The 21,196-nt window shown below is 38.7% G+C and overlaps 1 pseudogene; it reads left to right on the top strand.

Annotated features, from left to right (window-relative positions):
- The first annotated feature begins 14,510 nt into the window (after positions 1-14,510).
- LOC119349703 lies at positions 14,511-15,784 on the top strand (annotated as a pseudogene).
- Positions 15,785-21,196: the final 5,412 nt, after the last annotated feature.

Genomic DNA, 21,196 nt, shown 5'->3' with positions numbered 1-21,196 from the left:
CAGCAAGTGCAGATGATGAGTTCAGTGACACTAGAAGCCTGACATTTAGCATTTTCAGTCAGTAACTGCAACCGCACAAGAAGTAGAGTATGAAATAGATAGCCAAGAATGTGTGTAATATTGTATAGTACAAGCATAGAGTTTCATTGTTAATGGGTTTCAGTGACACAGAGCATCAAAGAATAAACTTGAGGTCAGTTGTAGCAAGTAGGGAACTCTGGATATGTGGTACAGAGCAGCAAGATCAGGTATCTGTTTTCCTTGTTTTCGTTCAGGTATTGTTTGTTTCCACAAATATACTGTTAGCAATGTGCTGTCCTACAAACATTACTAGTACAAACATTAGTCTCTGCTGAGTTTAAACTCTGAATATCTGCAGCAAATGCAGATGATGAGTTCAGTGACCAGGACAGGCAGTAGAGAATCAGCTTCACTGAGACAAGCCTGACATTTAGCATTTTAAGTCTGTCTGAATGTTCAGATTTTTAGTAGAGACTTGAAAGAAGCGCATACTTGTCTTGACGTTTGGGCTAACCCTCGAACTAGAATAAGAAGCAGGATTTGATTTGGAACTCCAGTTTCATACCTTCAGGAAATTCGGCGAAACCAGATGCAAAATCCTCGAACAAGAAGCGAGGTTCAAAACCAGGTGCAGAGAAAAAAGGGGGGGGGGGAACAAACTCGAAGAGATTTGTTCAAGAAGAAGCAGATGCTTACTCATGACTCCGCAATGGTAGCAGGGTCCCTCCTTCACCATGACTCCGCAATGGTCATCGCGGACCCATTTTCACCGAGGACCAGTGCGCGTTTATATAATGTAACAATTTGTAAAAAAATGCAAGTAACATTTGTTACAATCGTGACCATATATTGTTCACTAGTAAGAACATTTTTTAAATGTCATGATTTTTTTATAAATGAATACTTACTTTAATACATCATGAAGGGTTTCATTAGCTGTGGAAACACGTGTTCAAATTGCATGAACAAATGTGCAGATGCACATTGGACATTTTTACTAAAAAGTCTAAGTAGTTTTTGGTACATTACTAAAAGTGGTCATATTATAATAAAAAATGTTCATTATGAATATAAAAATGATCATCATGCTTTTAAAAATTGTTCATCGTGTAATATAAAAATCTGTTGGTGCCCCAGGTGCTTTCCACATCATCGAATACGCATGGACAATGTTATTGGATAAAAGCATTTGGGTGTTGTATGACCCGATGAGGAAATTAGTTACAAAGCAGAAGATGACATCTTGATCAAGCAAGGCAAGTGCAACTGCTGGTGCCTAACGTGGTGCTTCTACGGCAAGGAAAAAGAAGCATAATGGCTAATTAGCAACAGCTGCGGTGCAACCTCCTACTCGTGTCAACCTAACAAAGACAGTTCCTCAAGCTCAAATGCTGAATTTTTCTGACTAAGAAGGCTAAGAGCGGTTTGAATGGGAAGCTAAAGAACAAGATAAGTAAATAAGTCAAAGTAAAGAGCGTTCATGACGTGAATGGTTCTAGTAGTAACAAGATGTTGAAAATGAAGATGATCACCCATCAACTTATATTGTTATTGACCTTAATATAATGATTTCGATAAATATCATGTCGATAATCCTTTCTAGAGTAGTCGAGTTTAGGCTTCAAATGGCGACAAACACGGTATGCATCACTATTATGTGTTTACTAAGAAATGTATTTTCGCGTCTCAATTTAAGCTCAGATTAATCTTTTTGAATGGCTCTAGGTCAAGCAATGAAAGTGTGTTTTTCGATAGGGTTTCATCCGGTCAAAGAAATATGTTAGGAAGGAACAAGTGCTGACATGGGCCAGCAGCCATTATAAAGGTCCGCTACTCAAGCAGATCCATCGGGGATCTATCAGAAGAAACCTGGCTCATCATCAGTTTCGCCCATCGTATCATGCCACCCCATCTTTCATGAACATTTTTGAAAAACTATGGGAATTTTTTTACATTTCATTAAAACTTCTATAAATTGACCTAAATAATTTTAAAATTGTGAAAATTTATTGTTAAATGGTAAGTATGTCTTTTAAAATGTCATGAAGCTTGTATAAATCCATGAACATTTGTTATTTGTTATCAACATTTGATGAACTTTTTTTAAATGTAAGGAACACTTTTAAAATCGTTGCCATTTATTTTTTAATGGTCAGAACATTTTTTATGTCAAGAATAGTTTTTCTAGATGAATTTACATTTTTAATATATCATCAATATTTTCATTAGATGTGGAAACACTTGTTTAAACTGCATGAAGATATGTGCAAATAATGCATCGTTGTTATTTGTTTATAAAGAAATGTATTTCCATGCCTCCATTTAACCACAGAATAAGATTTCTGAATGGCCCAAGGTTGAGTAATGAAGTTGGGTTGTCCGATTGAGTTTCATCTAGTTTAAGTAAGACATAACAAAGAAACACGTGGTGACATGGCTCTGATAGATCTATCTGACATGGCCCTTCAGTCACCCCCCACCAGCCGCATCATGCTATCCAATCCTTCATGAACAATTTTTTAAAATAGTATGAAATGTTTTTTACATTTCATTAACACTTTTTAAATTTTTCATGAATAATATTTAAATTGTGAAAAATTTATTGGTAAATGGTAAGAACACCTTTGAAAATATCATTAAGCTTTTATAATCTATGAACATTTTTACATGTTTTCAACATTTGATTAACCTTCTTTCAAAAATATAAGGAACACTTTTGAAAATTGTGATCATTTCTTATTGAATGGTATGATCATGTTTTAGTCTTGAGATTTTTTTGTAGTTTAATAAAAAAATTAAATCACGAACATTCTCATTAGATGTGGAAACACTTATTTAAACTAAGTGAACAAATGTGTAGATACACATTGGTCATTTTTTGTAAAAATTTCTAAATAGGGTGTCTTACATTTCTAAAATTTGTCATATTATATTAAAAATGTTCATTGTGTATATAAAAAATATTCGTCATGTTTTCTAAAAGTGTTCGTCGTGTAATAGAGTTGTATTATATAAATCAAAGCACTGTTTCCCATATAAAAATCATACCAAAGTTTTATTATCAATGGAATCTATAAGGTTTTCATTTAAAAATGGATATGTATGTAATTATACTTAATTTCCTATCGGGTTCTATTTCTAGGCGACCTGCATATTTGAGTGTGCTCTATATCAGCATATTGCATATGTACATGTTATATCTATTTGTTAAGGGAGTGTTTTATCAGAAATTAGTTTTTTACAGCCTAAAGCGCCAACTTTAGGACATCCTATGGGACCTTCCCATGCAAATTTACATTTGAACCAAAACGTCTAATGGAATTTTCAATTTCATAAACTATGGATTTGTTTCTCTCCCCTAGTTTTGTTGACGACACACTCCAAAATTTCATACTCGGCAAAGGCACTATTTACCGAGGGAAGTCTGGTCACACACGGCAATGTTTTGCCACGTGGCACATTCGGCGGCAACTAGGCACGGTCACAGTTGCAACTCTTTGCCGAGAGTGGCTCTCGGCAAAGATTTAGTCCCACCTCGCCTACCGACTAGCAAAAAGACATGTTTAAATAGTTCAATAGTCCAACGGCATTAAGCTTCGGTCTTCATTAGTAAACTTGAGTTCAGTTGTACCCTACCATTAAGCATTTTAGGGAACTCTGAATATCTATCCGATTATTGGCAAGAGGAGATATATCTGTTTTCTTTTTCAGGTATGTTGACTTTTGTGCAGACTCCCCGGCAACGGCGCCAGAAATTCTTCTTGCTACCTCTTGAACACTGCGTTGGATTTCCCCGAAGAGGAGAGGATGATGCAACAAAGTAGCGTAAGTATTTCCTTCAGTTTTTGAGAACCAAGGTATCAATCCAGTAGGAGGCTACACGCAAGTCCCTTGTACCTACACAAAAACAATAGCTCCTCCCAACCAACGCGATTAGGGGTTGTCAATCTCTTCACAATCACTTACGAGACGAGTGAGATCTGATAGAGATGATAGATAATATTTTTGGTATTTTTGATATAGCTATGCAAAGTGAAAAGTAAAAGGCAAAGTAAAAAATCAAAGCAATAATAAAGTGATGGAGATTGATATGATGAGAATAGACCCGGGGCCATAGGTTTCACAAGTGGCTTCTCTCAAGAGCATAAGTATTCTACGATGGGTGAACAAATTACTGTTGAGCAATTGACAGAATTGAGCATAGTTATGAGAATGTCTAGGTATGATCATGTATATAGGCATCACGTCTGAGACAAGTAGACCGACTCCTGCCTGCATCTACTACTATTACTCCACTCATCGACCGCTATCCAACATGCATCTAGAGTATTAAGTTAAGAACAGAGTAATGCCTTAAGCAAGATGACATGATGTCGAGGGATAGTTTCATGCAATATGATAAAAAACCCATCTTGTTATCCTCGATGGCAACAATACAATACGTGCCTTGCTGCCCCTTCTATCGCTAGGAAAGGACACCGCAAGATTGAACCCAAAGCTAAGCACTTCTCCCATTGCAAGAAAAACCAATCTAGTAGGCCAAACCAAACTGATAATTCGAAGAGACTTGCAAAGATAACCAATCATACATAAAAGAATTCAGAGAAGATTCAAACATTATTCATAGATATACTTGACCATAAATCCACAATTCATCGGTCTCAACAAACACACCGCAAAAAGAAGATTACATCGAATAGATCTCCACGAGAGAGGGGGAGAACATTGTATTGAGATCTAAAAAGAGAGAAGAAGCCATCTAGCTAATAACTATGGACCAGAAGGTTTGAGGTAAACTACTCACACTTCATCGGAGAGGCTATGATGATGTAGAAGCCCTCCGTGATGACAGAAAGTTACGGCGGTGGAATTAGGTTTTTGGCTTCGTATCTGATTGTTTGGGGCACGTAGGTATATATAGGGGGAAGGAGTACGTCGGTGGAGCAACAGGGGGCCCACAAGGCAGGGGGAACGCCCTAGGGGGGCGTCCCCCACCCTCGTGACCGCCTCTTTTGTTCCTTGGAGTAGGGTCCAAGTCTCCTGGATCACGTTCGGTGAGAAAATCACTTTCCCGAAGGTTTCATTCCGTTTGGACTCCGTTTGATATTCCGTTTCTTCGAAACACTGAAATAGGCAAAAAAACAACAATTCTGGGCTGGGCCTCCAGTTAATAGGTTAGTCCAAAAAATAATATAAAAGTGGAAAATAAAGGCCAATATAGTCCAAAACAGTAGATAATATAGCATGGAGCAATCAAAAATTATAGATACGTTGGAGACGTATCAGGCATCCCCAAGCTTAATTCCTGCTCGTCCTCGAGTAGGTAAATGATAAAAAGAGAATTTTTGATGCGGAGTGATACTTGGCATAATTTCAATGCAAATCTTCTTAATTGTGGTATGAATATTCAGATTTGAAAGATTCAAGACAAAAGTTCATATTGACAGAAAAATAATAATACTTCAAGCATACTAACAAAGCAATTATGTCTTCTCAAAATAACATGGCCAAAGAAAGTTATCCCTACAAAATCATATAGTCTGGCTATGCTCTATCTTCACCACAGAAAGTATTTAAATCATGCACAACCCCGATGAAAAGCCAAGCAATTGTTTCATACTTTAACATTTTCAAAACTTTTTCGATCTTCACGCAATACATGAGTGTGAGCCATGGATATAGCACTATATGTGGAATAGAATGGGGGTTGTGGAGAAGACAAAAAGAGGGGAAGATAGTATCACATCAACTAGGCGTATCAACGGGCTATGGAGATGCCCATCAATAGATATCAATGTGAGTGAGTAGGGATTGCCATGCAACGGATGCACTAGAGCTATAAGTATATGAAAGTTGAACAAAAGAAGCTAAGTGGGTGTGCATCCAACTCGCTTGCTCATGAAGACCTAGGGCAATTTGAGAAAGCCCATCATTGGAATATACAAGCCAAGTTCTATAATGTAAAATTCCCACTAGTATATGGAAGTGACAAAATGAGAGACTCTCTATCATGAAGATCATGGTGGTAAAAGTATAGTAACATTGTCCCTTCTCTCTTTTTCTCTCATTTTTTTATTTGGGCCTTTTCCTTTTTTATGGCCTCTTTTTTTCTTATTTTTTTATTTTTTGTCCAGAGTCTCATCCCGACTTGTGGGGGAATCATAGTCTCCATCATCCTTTCCTCACTTGGGACAATGCTCTAAAAATGATGATCATCACACTTTTATTTTTCTTACAACTCAACAATTACAACTCGATACGTAGAACAAATTATGACTCTATATGAATGCTTTCGGCGGTATAACGGGATATGCAATGAATCAAGAGTGACATGTATGAAAGAATTATGAACGGTGGCTTTGCCACAAATACGATTTCAACTACATGATCATGCTAGCAATATGACAATGATGGAGCGTGTCATAATAAACTGAACGGTGGAAAGTTGCATGGCAATATATCTCATAATGGCTATGGAAATGCCATGATAGGTAGGTATGGTGGCTGTTTTGAGGAAGGTATATGGTGGGTGTATGATACGGCGAAAGGTGCACGGTATTAGAGAGGCTAGCAATGTTTGAAGGATGGGAAAAAAGTGCATATAATCCATGGACTCAACATTAGTCATAAAGAACTCATATACTTATTGAAAAAATCTAGAAGTTATCAAAGCAAAGTATTACACGCATGCTCCTAGGGGGATAGATTGGTAGGAAAAGACCATCGCTCGTCCCCGACCGCAACTCATAAGGAAGACAATCAATAAATAAATCATGCTCCGACTTCATCACATAACGGTTCACCATAAGTGCATGCTTCGGGAATCAAAAACTTTAACACAAGTATTTCTCCAATTCACAACTACTCACCTAGCATGACTCTAATATCACCATCTTCATATCTCAAAACAATTGTCAAGCATCAATCTTTTCTTCGTATTCAACGCACTCAAAAGAAAGTTTTACAAATCTTGAATACCAAGCATATTATTATTAAGCAAATTACCATGCTATTAAGACTCTCAAAATAACCTAAGTTAAGCATGAGAGATAAATAGTTTCTATAAAACAAATCCACCACCGTGCTCTAAAAGATCTAAGTGAAGCACATAGAGCAAAATTATAAAGCTCAAAAGATATAAGTGCAGCACATAGAGTATTCTATCAAATTTCGATTCATGTATGGCTCTCTCAAAAGGTGTGTACAGCAAGGATTATTGTGGGACACTAACAAATAAAGACACAAATAATACAAGACGCTACAAGCAAAACACATATCATGTGGTGAATAAAAATATAGCTCCAAGTAAAATTACCGATGGAAGTAGACGAAAGAGGGGACGCCTTCCGGGGCATCCCCAAGCTTTGACTTTTTGGTGTCCTTGGATTATCTTCGGGGTGCCATGGGAATCCCCAAGCTTAGGCTCTTGCCACTCCTTGTTCCATAATCCATCAAAAGGATTTACCCAAAACTTGAAAACTTCACAACACAAAATTCAACAGAAATCTCGTGAGCTCCGTTAGAGAAAGAAAACAAAAGACAACTTCAAGGTACTGTAATGAACTAAATATTTATTTATATTGGTGTTAAACCTACTGTATTCCAACTTCTCTATGGATTATAAACTATTTTACTAGCCATAGATTCATCAAAATAAGCAAACAACACACGAAAAACAGAATCTGTCAAAAACAGAAGAGTCTGTAGGAATCTGTAACTAACGCAAACTTCTGGAACTCCAAAAATTCAGCCAAAATAGGAAGACCTAGGAAATTTGTTTATTGATCAGAAGCAATTGGAATCACTATTTTATCACGTTCTGGTTAATTTTAATAATTCGGGCACTGAGCGCAAAGTTTCTGGAAATTACAGCAAGATCAAATAACTATCATCCAAGAAGTTCCTATAGGTTTAACTTGCCACAAACACTAATTAAAACACAAAACCACATCTAAACAGAAGGTAGGTGGATTATTTATTCCTAAACAGAAACAAAAACAAAAATAACAAAAATAAAATTGGGTTGCCTCCCAACAAGCGCTATCGTTTAACACCCCTAGCTAGGCATAAAAGCGAGGATAGATCTAGGTATTGCCATCTTTGGTAGGCAATCCATAAGTGGCTCTCATGATAGTTTCATATGGAAATTTTATTTTCTTTCTAGGAAAGTGTTCCATGCCCTTTTTTAATGGAAATTGAAATATAATATTCCCTTCCTTCATATCAATAATCGCACCAATCGTTCTAAGGAAAGGTCTACCAAGAATAATGGGGCAAGAAGGATTGCAATCTATATCAAGAACGATAAAATCTACGGGCACATAATTCCTATTTGCAACAATAAGAACATCATTAATTCTTCCCATAGGTTTCTTAATAGTAGAATCCGCAAGATGCAAGTTTAGAGAGCAATCATCAAAATCATGGAAATCTAGCAAATCACACAAAGTTTTGGGGATAGTGGAGACACTAGCACCCAAATCACATAAAGCATAAAACTCATGATCTTTAATTTTAATTTTAATAGTTGGTTCCCACTCATCATAGAGTTTTCTAGGGATAGAAACTTTCAACTCAAGTTTTTCTTCATAAGATTGCATCAAGGCATCAACGATATGTTCGGTAAAGGCTTTATTTTGACAATAAGCATGAGGAGAATTTAGCACGGATTGCAACAAGGAAATACAATCAATTAAAGAGCAACTTTCATAATTAAATTCCTTGAAATCAATATAGTGGGTTTAGCAACATCTAGGGTTTTATTTCTTTCAATCCCACTGTTATCAATTTCATCATCAAGATCTAAATACTCCGAATTTTTGGAATGCCTTCTAGGTAAAGGAAGATCATATTCAATTTCATCAAGATTCATATTTCAAAACAAAGATTTAATAGGGGACACATCAATAACATTTAGATCTTCATCTTGATTTTCATAGGAATTCGGTTTAGCCGCCATCTTATTGACTAAGGTACTCGGCATGTCCGATATTTCAGCAGTCAATTTTTCAAGACGAGCAATTTGGGATCTTATGCCATCAAATTATTTAGACATGTCATCGAGCTCTTTATTCATATAACTCATAAAACTTTTTTTTCCTTAAGCTTATTTCTAAAGAAATTATTATGCTCAAATTGCAAAACCATAAACTTCCTGACATTGTTTTCGATTTCCTCTAACCTCTTAAGGTGAAGATCACCAAATCTTGGTAGAGCCATCACGACAAACAAGCAATCCAACACATGAGCAAACAAAAGGCAGGCGAGAAAAAGGCAAACGGAAAAGAGAGAAGGAGATTGGGAGAGAGAGAGCATATAAAACAACAAGGGGGAAGTGGGGGAGAGGAAAACGAGAGGCAAATGGCAACTAATGTAATGCGGGAGATAGGGATTGTGATGGGTACTTGGTATGTTGACTTTTGTGCAGACTCCGCGGCAACGGCGCCAGAAATTCTTCTTGCTACCTCTTGAGCACTGCGTTGGATTTCCGCAAAGAGGAGAGGATGATGCAGCAAAGTAGCGTAAGTATTTCCCTCAGTTTTTTAGAACCAAGGTATCAATCCAGTAGGAGGCTACATGCAGGTCCCTTGTACCTACACAAAAACAATAGCTCCTCGCAACCAACGCGATTAGGGGTTGTCAATCCCTTCACGGTCACTTACGAGAGTGAGATCTGATAGAGATGATAGATAATATTTTTGGTATTTTTGATATAGAGATGCAAAGTGAAAAGTAAAAGGCAAAGTAAAAAAGCAAAGAAATAATAAATTGATGAAGATTGATATGATGAGAATAGACCCGGGGGCCATAGGTTTCACTAGTGGCTTCTCTCAAGAGCATAAGTATTCTATGGTGGGTGAACAAATTACTGTTGAGCAATTGACAGAATTGAGCATAGTTATGAGAATATCTAGGTATGATCATGTATATAGGCATCACGTCTGAGACAAGTAGACCGACTCCTGCCTGCATCTACTACTATTACTCCACTCATCGACCGCTATCTAGCATGCATCTAGAGTATTAAGTTAAAAATAGAGTAACGCCTTAGGCAAGATGACATGATGTAGAGGGATAGTTTCATGCAATATGATAAAAACCCCATCTTGTTATCCTCGATGGCAACAATACAATACGTGCCTTGCTGCCCCTTCTGTCACTAGGAAAGGACACCGCAAGATTGAACCCAAAGCTAAGCACTTCTCCCATTGCAAGAAAAACCAATCTAGTAGGCCAAAGCAAACTGATAATTCGAAGAGACTTGCAAAGATAACCAATCATACATAAAAGAATTCAGAGAAGATTCAAATATTATTCATAGATAGACTTGATCATAAACCCACAATTCATCGTTCTCAACAAACACACCGCAAAAAGAATATTACATCGAATAGATCTCCACGAGAGAGGGGGAGAACATTGTATTGAGATCCAAAAAGAGAGAAGAAGCCATCTAGCTAATAACTATGAACCCGAAGGTCTGAGGTAAACTACTCACACTTCATCGGATAGGCTATGATGATGTAGAAGCCCTCCGTGATGATGGCCCTCTCCGGCAGAGCTCCGGAATAAGGCCCCAAGATGGGATCTTGTGGATACAGAAAGTTGCGGCGGTGGAATTAGGTTTTTGGCTCCGTATCCGATCGTTTGGGGGTACGTAGGTATATATAGGAGGAAGGAGTACGTCGGTGGAGCAACAGGGGCCCACGAGGCAGGGGGGCGCGCCCTAGGGGGGGGGGCCCACCCTCGTGACCGCCTCTTTTGTTCCTTGGAGTACGGTCCAAGTCTCCTGGATTACGTTCGGTGAGAAAATCACGTTCCTGAAGGTTTCATTCCGTTTGGACTCCGTTTGATATTCCGTTTCTTCGAAACACTGAAATAGGCAAAAAAACAGCAATTCTGAGTTGGGCCTCCGGTTAATAGGTTAGTCCCAAAAATAATATAAAAGTGGAAAATAAAGCCCAATATAGTCCAAAACAGTAGATAATATAGCATGGAGCAATCAAAAATTATAAATACGTTGGAGACGTATCACATACTACAAGCATACTGTATTCAACTCTGAATAACTACAGCAAGTGTGAATGATGAGTTCAGTGACACTAAAATCCTGACATTTAGCACTTTCAGTCAATAGCTGCAACCGCACAAGAAGTAGAGTATGAAATAGATAGCCAAGAATATGTGTAATATTGTATAGTACAAGCATAGAGTTTCATTGGTAATGGGTTTCAGTGACACAGAGCAGCAAAGAATAAACTTGAGGTCAGTTGTACCCTAACTTCAGTTTCAATTTCAGTGACAAATTGCAGCAAGTAGGGAACTCTAGATATGTGATACAGAGAAGCAAGATCAGGTATCTATTTTCCTTGTTTTCGTTTAGGTATTGTTTGTTTCCACAAATATATTGTTAGCATTGTGCTACCCTACAAACATTAGTCTCTACTGAGTTTAAACTCTAAATAACTGCAGCAAATGCAAATGATGAGTTCAGTGACTAGGACAGGCAGTAGAGAATCAGCTTCACTGACACAAGCCTCACATTTAGCATTTTCAATCAGTATGAATGTTCAGACTTTTAGTACAGACATGAAAGAGGCGCGTACTTGTCTTGACGTTTGGGCGAACCCTCGAACTAGAAGAAGAAGCAAGATTTGTTTTGGAACCCCGGTTTCATACCTTTAGGAAATTCGTTGAAACCAGATGCAAAATACTCGAACAAGAAGCGAGGTTCGAAGCCAGATGCAGAGAAAAAAAGGGGGGAAACAAACTCGAAGAGCTTTGTTCAAGAAGAAGCAGATGCTTACTCATGACTCCGCAAAGGTAGCAGGGTCCCTCCTTCTTCACCATGACTCAGCAATTGTCACCGCCGACCCATTTTCGCCTTGGCGGCCGGTCTGCCGTGATTTTTCAAACATAATTCAAACGAAATACAAGCATTTTATATAGTTTCACAAAAAAAATATCATAGTTCACAAGCCAAATAAATATATCATAGTTTACTAGCCAAATAAAAAATTAACTATCTTAAATACATTTTAAACAAGATACATCTATTGGTTGCCAACGTGAGCCCACATATGCTCAACCAAATCATTTTGCAGTTGAATGTGAGTTTCCCGATCGCACATTTGATGATGAAATTGGGTGAACTGTGCAAATATTGCCGCTCCTCCATGCTTAGGCAAAACATTGTTACCTTGAAAATGAAACCCTTGGTCATAGATACATTCTGGGTGCTCATCCTCTACATTCATATTGTGCATGATCACGCAAGCAATCATCATCTCCCACAACTTCTTGGTGCTCTAAGTGGGGCAGATCCAAGGAATGCACAACGCCATCATCCAACCTCTGCACGCCGGCATGATGGGTAGGCATTGTAGCAGATAATTGTTGGACATCACGTACGGCAGATGGCTAACATGTTTAGCATTTCACAACATATATCACCTGGCCGGCAGGACCAGTGGGCGTGTAGATAATGGAACATTTTGTAAAAATGCAAGTAACATTTTTTATAATCGTGATCATTTATTGTTCACTAGTAAGAACATTTTTTAAATGTCATGATTTTTTTATAAATGAATACTTATTTTAATACATCATGAAGGATTTCATTAACTGTGGAAACACGTGTTCAAACTGCATGAACAAATGTTCAGATGCACACTGTACATTTTTACTAAAAAGTCTAAGTAGTTTTTGTTACATTACTAAAAGTGGTCATATTATAATAAAAAATGTTCATTATGCATATAAAAATGATCATCATGCTTTTAAAAAGTGTTCATCGTGTAATATAAAAATCTGTTGGTGCCCCAGGTGCTTCCCACATCATCGAATAAGCATGGACAATGTTATTGGATAAAAGCATTTCGGTGTTGTATGAACCGATGAGGAAATTAGTTACAAAGCAGAAGATGACATCTTGATCAAGCAAGGCAAGTGTAACTGCTGGTGCCTAACATGGTGCTTCTAGGGCAAGGAAAAACAAGCATAATGGCTGATTAGCAACACCTGCGGTGCAACGTCCTACTCGCGTCAACCTAACAAAGACAATTCCTCAAGCTCAAATGCTGAATTTTTTTGACTTAGAAGGCTAAGAGCGGTTTGAATGAGAAGCTAAAGAAGAAGATAAGTAAATAAGTCAAAGTAAAGAGCGTTCATGATGTGAATGGTTCTAGTAGTAACAAAGATGTTGAAAATGAAGATGATCACCCATCAACTTATATTGTTATTGACCTTAATGTAATGATTTTGATAAATATCATGTCGATAATCCTTTCTAGAGTAGTCGAGTTTAGGCTTCAAATGGCGACAAACACGTATGGTATGCATCACTATTATGTGTTTACTAAGAAATGTATTTTCGCGTCTCAATTTAAGCTCAGATTAATCTTTTTGAATGGCTCTAGGTCAAGCAATGAAGGTGGGTTTTTTCGATAGGGTTTCATCTGGTCAAAGAAATATGTTAGGAAGGAACAAGTGCTGACATGGGCCAGCAGCCATTATAAAGATCCGCTACTCAAGCAGATCCATCGGAGATCTATCAGAAGAAACCTGGCTACTCATCAGTTTCTCCCATCGTATCATGCCATCCCATCTTTCATGAACATTTTTGAAAAACTATGGGAATTTTTTTACATTTCATTAAAACTTCTATAAATTGTCCTGAATAATTTTAAAATTATGAAAATTTATTGTTAAATGGTAAGTATGTCTTTTAAAATGTCATGAAGCTTGTATAAATACACGAACATTTTTTATTTGTTATCAACATTTGATGAACTTTTTTAAAATGTAAGGAACACTTTTAAAATCGTTGCCATTTATTTTTTAATAGGTTGAGTCCGACTAGGATTATATGCACTTGGCCGTGAGTCTTTTGTATCACGTGAGAAAAGGAGAAAATAAAAAGAGGAAAAAGAAAGGCACGACACGTGCCTTTGGCAAAAGTTTTTGTGTGCGCGTGTTCGTCTACTTTGATGTGATCGATCTTGTGGGCGAGTTCCAACAGCCGTTTACTGTGTCGAAATAAATTCAGTAATTCTAGGGTTGTATGTACGTATGTTAAGTTCCAGTATCTTTAATTGGCCTTTTATCACTCATATTTTGGCGTGGTCTGCATCTTTGAAGTAAAGCAATATTTTGAGTTATCCATGGTTACAATTCTGGTCATGATGGGGGCGCATGATTATTTATGATAAGCTGCTATAACTTTGATTTGGCGCCTAGCGCATTGCGTGCTAGGACAATTTTTAATTCTGTGCAGGGTTCTCTTTGTAAAAAAAACAGTTTCTATAACTACAATATTTTGATGATTTTAGGTAACATTTATTTCCTTTTGGTTATGGCTTTTGAAGGTTATTGTATGGTGACGTGCTCAGCGCTGATTGGTGGATAACATCGGAGTCCTCTGAGGTGAAATATCTTTTTTCTAATCCATCATTCGGTGTGTCTGTTTGTACTTGCTGAGGTGCTGTGAAATGGAGTGCAGCAAGGATGCGGCCCTTGTTGCAAAGGAGGCTGTGGAGAGGAAGTTTGAAACTATGACTACCATCTTCAAACATTCTACTTCCAGGGCAAGGAAAAGGAACCAGAATGTAGGATTAGAAACATCCACAGTGCACCATAACGTCCATATGCCGTTCCAAGCAAACGAGGCACCAATGCCGCAAACTGATAATGTTCATGCAGTACAAACTGAGAATCAAGAAGGAAGCAGTGCTAGAAATTTTCAGTGGAGTCCAGTATGTGTGGCAGGTGAAATTATTCTGGCTTGTAGCAACACTGGAGCCACAGAGTTTCAACATGTTAATGGTGGGTGCAATGGGAAACTGCAACCTCCTACCAACATCAGCCTAAGCAAGTCCTTTCGTAAGGATGAAATAAGAAAACTTTTGATTAAAAAAGCAAAGAGGGGTTTAACCGAGAAGCTGAGGAAGAATAGAAGTAACAAGAATGATTCGGGTACAAACACAGATGCTGAAAAAGAAGAGGATCACCCATCCACATATATTGTTCCTGATCCTCATTTTTCATGATTTTGATAACGATTGTACCAAGGAATCTTTTCAGAGTGGTCAAGTTTGGGCTTCGTATGGTGACAAAGATGGCATGCCTCACTCTTATGTGCTCATTAAGAAACGTCTGTCCTTATCAGCATTTAAGGTCAGAATAAATTTTCTCCACGACGCAAGGATGAGCAATGAATTTGGGTCTTTCGATTGGGTTTCTTCTGATTTAAGAAAGACGCGTGGTGATTTCAGGATTGGCATGTATGAAACCTGCAGTGCATTGAACGCATTCTCTCACCAGATTACATGGGATAAAGGTCCTCGTGGGATAATCAGCATTTTATCCACGGAAAGGCGACATATGGGCCGTGTACCAAAACTGATCACCTGATTGGAGTGGAAATACTCGTGATAATGTGATGCAAGTCTATGATCTGGTTGAGGTTCTGGATGATTATGATGCTGAGCACGGCATTTCTGTCGCCGCATTGATCAAGGTTGTTGGATTCAGAACGGTTTTTCGACGCTGCCCGGATGGGTATGCCATCAAGAGGATTATGAAAGAAGAGATGCTTCGGTTTTCACACCATGTTCCTTTTTACAGGATGACAGAGGAAGAAGCTCCAGATGTGCCCATGGGTTGCTATGAGATAGACCCAGCTGCTCTTTCGAAAGAGCTCCTTGAGGAGATCACAGAGGCAGTGGAGGAGGGTAACGAGATACCAGGGGAAGAAGCTATTTAGTGCCGACAAAGATGGTTGTGAGCTACCCCGAGCTGCCACCTCCGATCAACTTCAAAGGAAAACTGAAACAGTGGAGAAAGGTAATGCTGATGAAAACATTGATTGGATCTAATCATTAGATGCCTTCTATGTTTCTTGATACCTGCCATCTGTACTGAATATTTGTTGGCATGTTGTAACTTGTATGTTTTCCTAACTTTTATTTCTCTTAAACATGAATGTTGTTGTAATTGAACTAGTACATATGGGGCTAGCCATTCTGTGTTGTAATTGGGTAGCTTGGACATGAATTTGCTGTGATGACTATGCTTTTTTAGTAACTAGCTCTACTTTTTATCAGTGGAGAACCAACGTTAAGTTTGTGCGAGCTTCTCTGTGAATGATATTCTACCATGCATGGGACATCCTGTACATTTATCCACCATCTTTTGTTACTTTGATATTCATGCCACGCTTTCTAGGTTGTGACAAAAATTGTTTTGTTTCTTAGTGTTACATATTTCATTGTGGTATTTTTTCTTCCCTTGCTTTTAGCTCTTTATGGACTCTATTTGGAGTTTGTATTAAAATAAATCTGCTTGCTTCCATTTTTTTATTTGTGATGTTTTTAAAGAGAGTTGAATTATTTATCCACCTAATTAATTAGGATTTTATAAGTTTATTTTGAATTTAGCAATTTAAGGGTTTTGTATCGACTTTAAACAAGGCGTCGTATCTTATGAATCCGGCATCTTCGTGCACCACTATATCCTCTCGTTCCCAGTCATCCGATTTAAATCCTACGTGTTTGCTCAGTCGTAGGAATTTTTGCACTAAGCCGCCCGCCTCCGGTCTTGTATGTCCGTAAGTTAATCGTGCAGATTTGCAAGGGCACCCCTCAACAGACCAGACGTGCGAAACCCACGTTCCCGATCACCATGGCGGCGGCCTGTGGCTAGAGACGAAGAACTCTTGTACGCCCTAAACTTTTCCAGAAGACTGGATCCTGGCTGCAGGCGTACACGCAAAAGTTAATAAACCATCCCAAATCCATCTCTTCTGCCCCTTGCCTTGCGGTGCCCTGTTCCTGCTGAAAGCAGATCGCTTTGCTTCAGGTCTTCAGGAGCATTATATTGGAAAAAACAATGCTCTGTATGGGAAAACAATGATCCAGTACTTATTATTGAGAAAAACAATGAACCAAATCACTTTTAAAACTTAATTCTCGTTAACTTGATGCAAACATAGGTTTCTGTGGTGGATATGTTGTGATTGAACTTAATGGGATGCACGTGATGTAGCTCATATTTACTGTTCGAGATTATGCTAGTTTGGTAGTGAAAATTTATCCTGAATGAAACTCTTCTTGTTGACATCCATTCAAGTGCTGCCAAATTTTATAGTAAAGTTGGGAATCGCTATTCTAGATTTTACCTGCACATACATCTACATTGTCGAGGGTCTGTAACTTTGTACACTGATTGTCATTTGGATGACAGTGCCCAGGTCTGTCAGTTAGCGTTGGGGCTAAATCCATATTGGGTTGGATTTCTCTCAAAATGTGTGTTGGTTTTCTGGTTAGTTCTAAAGGCTTATCATGTACCTGTTGGTGGAGGTGCAACAATGGGATCTACAAATATGTGGCAGATGCACATGAACGAGGAAGGATTTAATACACCCATAAAGAAAGCAAGTGTTCCTCTCTATGTAAGTCAATTGTTGTCACCGAACAACAAGCGTATTCATTTTACTTATTTGTACATGAAAGTGCTTATTAATTCATCCTTTATGTTGCAGTGCTCGTCCTTTATACCTGAATGTGAAGATGATTTGAAGCCTAAAGTGGAGATAACATTTGAAGGATTGAAGGTCGTGGAGGAGTTCTACAAATCTTATGCACATCAATCCGGTTTTGGAGTTCGTATTGGGCAACAAAAGAAGTTAGAAAATGAGGTAGTTCGCACTAAACGATACATGTGTAATAGACAAGGATTCAAGTCTGAAAATGGTAACAAGATTAATGATCCATCAAAGAAGAGGCGTAAGAACACAGACACAAGGTGCGGTTGTGATGCACACGTCTTTGTGAAGTTATGTGCTAATGATACCTACAAGATAGAATCATGGGTCGAGCACCATAGCCATGGTCTTGTGTCACCGGATAAGCGTCATTTGATCAGATCAAATCGCCGAGTTAGCGAGAGGGCAAAGAACACATTGTACACATGCAACAAAGCAAGCATAGGCACCTGCCAGGCATACTGGCTCCTACACATCAGCGAGGGTGGATTTGCGAATGCTGGATGCATGAAAAGGGACTTGCAAAACTACTACCGTGACCTCAGATTAAAAATTAGGAATGCAGATGCTCAAATGTTTGTGGCCCAGCTAGGTAGAAAGCAGGAAGTTAATTCAGCATTTTTCTATGATTTTGTTGTCAGTGCTGAAGGAAAGTTGATGTATGTGCTTTGGGCAGATGCCACAAGCAGGAAGAACTACAAACATTTCGGTAGTGTGGTGTCCTTTGATTCTACATATACTACTAATCAGTATGACATGATCTTTGCGCCATTTACAGGAGTTAATCATCATTTACAAAGTGTGTTCTTTGGTGCTGTGTTCTTACTAAATGAGAAGACCGAGTCATATGTCTGGTTGTTTGAGACCTTCCTGAAGGCAATGGGAGGTGTAGCGCCGACACTCATCATAACCGATGAAGCTACTAGCATTAAGAATGGAATTGATGAAGTTTTTCCAACCTCAGTACACAGGCTGTGCATGTGGCATATAATGGAAAAACTTCCTGAGAAGCTTGGACCTGTGATTAGAGAAGAATCTGAATTTTGGAAGAGGATGAATGCATGTGTATGGGGTTCAGAAACCGTGACCGAGTTTGAGTTAGAGTGGAATTCTATAATTTCAGAGTATGGGTTGGAGGATAATGAATGGTTGACTAAAAGGTTTAGCCTCAGAGAGTCATGGATACCAGCCTATTTTATGGACATACCACTGGCAGGCATTCTCCGAACTACTTCAAGGTCTGAAAGTGCAAATTCATTCTTTAACTGATTCATTCATCGCAGGCTCACTTTTGTTGAGTTCTGGCTTAGGTTTGAAACGCCTTTAGAATGTCAACGTCAAGAGGAGTTGATTGCCGACAATTCAAGCATCCATAGGACCCCCCAACTAGTGACACCGTGGGCAATGGAGAAACAAGGTAGTCCAGTATTCACATATGAAGTGTTTAGGAAATTTCAGGAACAAGTTATTGCAGCAAGAGATCATTGTTGTGTTCAAGGAATTGCACAAGTTGGGGGAATAAAAGTAGTGACCTTCGGGAGCCAGTAGGGTAAGGGAGGTCCGTTGTGACACGACAACCATGATAGCTAACTGTTCATGCAAGTTATTTGAGTTACATGGAATCCCATGCCGCCATATTGTCCAAGTGATGCGAATTGAAAATCAAAAGGAGCTTCCAGCCTTCTATATTATGGAAAGATGGAAGAAACGGTGTAAAAGGTATGAAAGTTATAAAAATCAATGCTCTTTTCTTTTTTAAATCATATGATTGACATACAGAAAATTGCAGTGAGAGTGTTTACGATGAGCAAGGGAACCTTCTAGAAGAAAATCCCACCGATTCCTTGGATGCAGCCGCAAGGAAGAAGATTTCAACAGTACGCAACAAGTTGGAAGATCTAATTCAAAGAGCCAAGCAATCAGATGAAGGCATGGACTTTTTAGTATCAAGTGTTTTGAGCATTGAGGAGCCTCTGAACCAAATGGTTCCCAATGCAGTCAAGCACACTAGGCAAGAGGAATATGAGGCGTTTATTGGTTGCAACATTCCTACTCAAGTTGACATACACCCGCCAAATGATGGCCATTCGGTAGGGAGATGTAAAAGAATAAAAAGAGCAAAGGAAATGAATGGGGAAAAACAGAAGGAGAAGAAAAAAGAAGCCAAGGCCAAGGTCGCACGCTTGTGCAAGACGTGCAACCAAATAGGGTTTCATGACAGTCGCAATTGTCCTAGCAAAAATGGTCATGGAAAAGAAGCCATGAATGTGCAACAAATGCTTCCAGATGGTGCATGATGATAGCTACAAGTCTTCAAAAAATAGATGATGTTTAATCCCATTTATTCAGTTTATTGAATGTTTGAATTTATGCACTGGATTCGAACTTGTGCTTTGTCCAACTGTTTATGTTATTTGTATCAGATTTGATTCATGCTTAATTAAGTGTGAGTGGTGAGCAGATGCATGAGTTTTGATTCATGTATCAAAGTTTGGAAGCTTGTTCTTGTTTATGAGTAGTTGAAGAAAAAAATTGAATGCATAAGATGTTCGACGGAGCATCCATATACTAATTGCGGCTATCATGTATCAGGTGTTTCTGTCTGAATTTTAATTCAAAACAACTTAGAAGCACTTGTTTATGAGCTTTATCCATCAATGGCAGTCACCCAGGAGAACTAGATGTTCAAGAATCATGGCTAGCTGATGATCTGATCTATTTGTGTTGTTACCTACTTACTACCCGAAGTACTAGTCATACTGTAATAATTTTTCAGTGTTAAATGAGACTTTTAAGCCAAACTGCAGCATGAATCTTGTACAAACAGCCCAGATTACAAACTGCCAGTAAGCATGAACAATAGCATTCATCAAAATAAAGTAAACCAACCATTTTCTCTAAAAAGAATGAGTCACCAATAAGTGGACATTCACTTGTTTCTCAATTTCTTTGCAAGAACAAGCAACAACATGATCCCTGTCATATTCATTATGTACAAGAGAGAGTTTAGTTACAAATACTTGGGGTCACAAGAACATGCTCTTGTTCCCAACCGAACCCAAAGGAATTGGCCCAAACCACCAACGCACGTTGTTGCTACTCCTACCTAGAGCCTGCCCTGTACTCACACTGCTTCTATATTTTATATTCACTTATTTCTGAAGTATTATGCTCGATTGGCAGCAACAACAACTCGTATGATATTCTTACAGAAATCACCAATAGCAAGTCATCTGATAAGAACTAGCTACATGGTCGCAATAGTGGTCGGGTTGTGCTAGTCTTGGGTTGTGTCAAAGGAGCTCCAGGACGGTTTTGCCTGAAGAAATTAGGGAAGAGTTCGACAGTGCAGCAGCTGCAAAGAAATATCAGACTGCAAAGGCATGTCCGTCTCGGATCCCAAACGGGAACTCCAACGCATGGCTGGACGGCTCCATACATCGCAGTAGGGCAAAGGCCTGGTGCGTCCGTAGGGGAGAACTCCACGCCTAGAGGCGATGGCCACCCGCTTGGATCTCTGCCGGAGAGGCTGCCGTCGCTGGGAGACGTGGCCGCCTCCGGCATGTTTCCATTACAGCGTCCAAGGTGCTGCCGCCAATCCCCGCTCTTCGTGGCAGGAAATAGTCGCTGGAC

The sequence above is a fragment of the Triticum dicoccoides genome, chromosome 1A (genome assembly GCF_002162155.2).
Source record: "Triticum dicoccoides isolate Atlit2015 ecotype Zavitan chromosome 1A, WEW_v2.0, whole genome shotgun sequence".
In the NCBI taxonomy this organism is placed as follows: domain Eukaryota; kingdom Viridiplantae; phylum Streptophyta; class Magnoliopsida; order Poales; family Poaceae; genus Triticum; species Triticum dicoccoides.
Note: the sequence above shows the minus strand (reverse complement) of the source record. Positions and strands in the feature narration are given on the sequence as shown.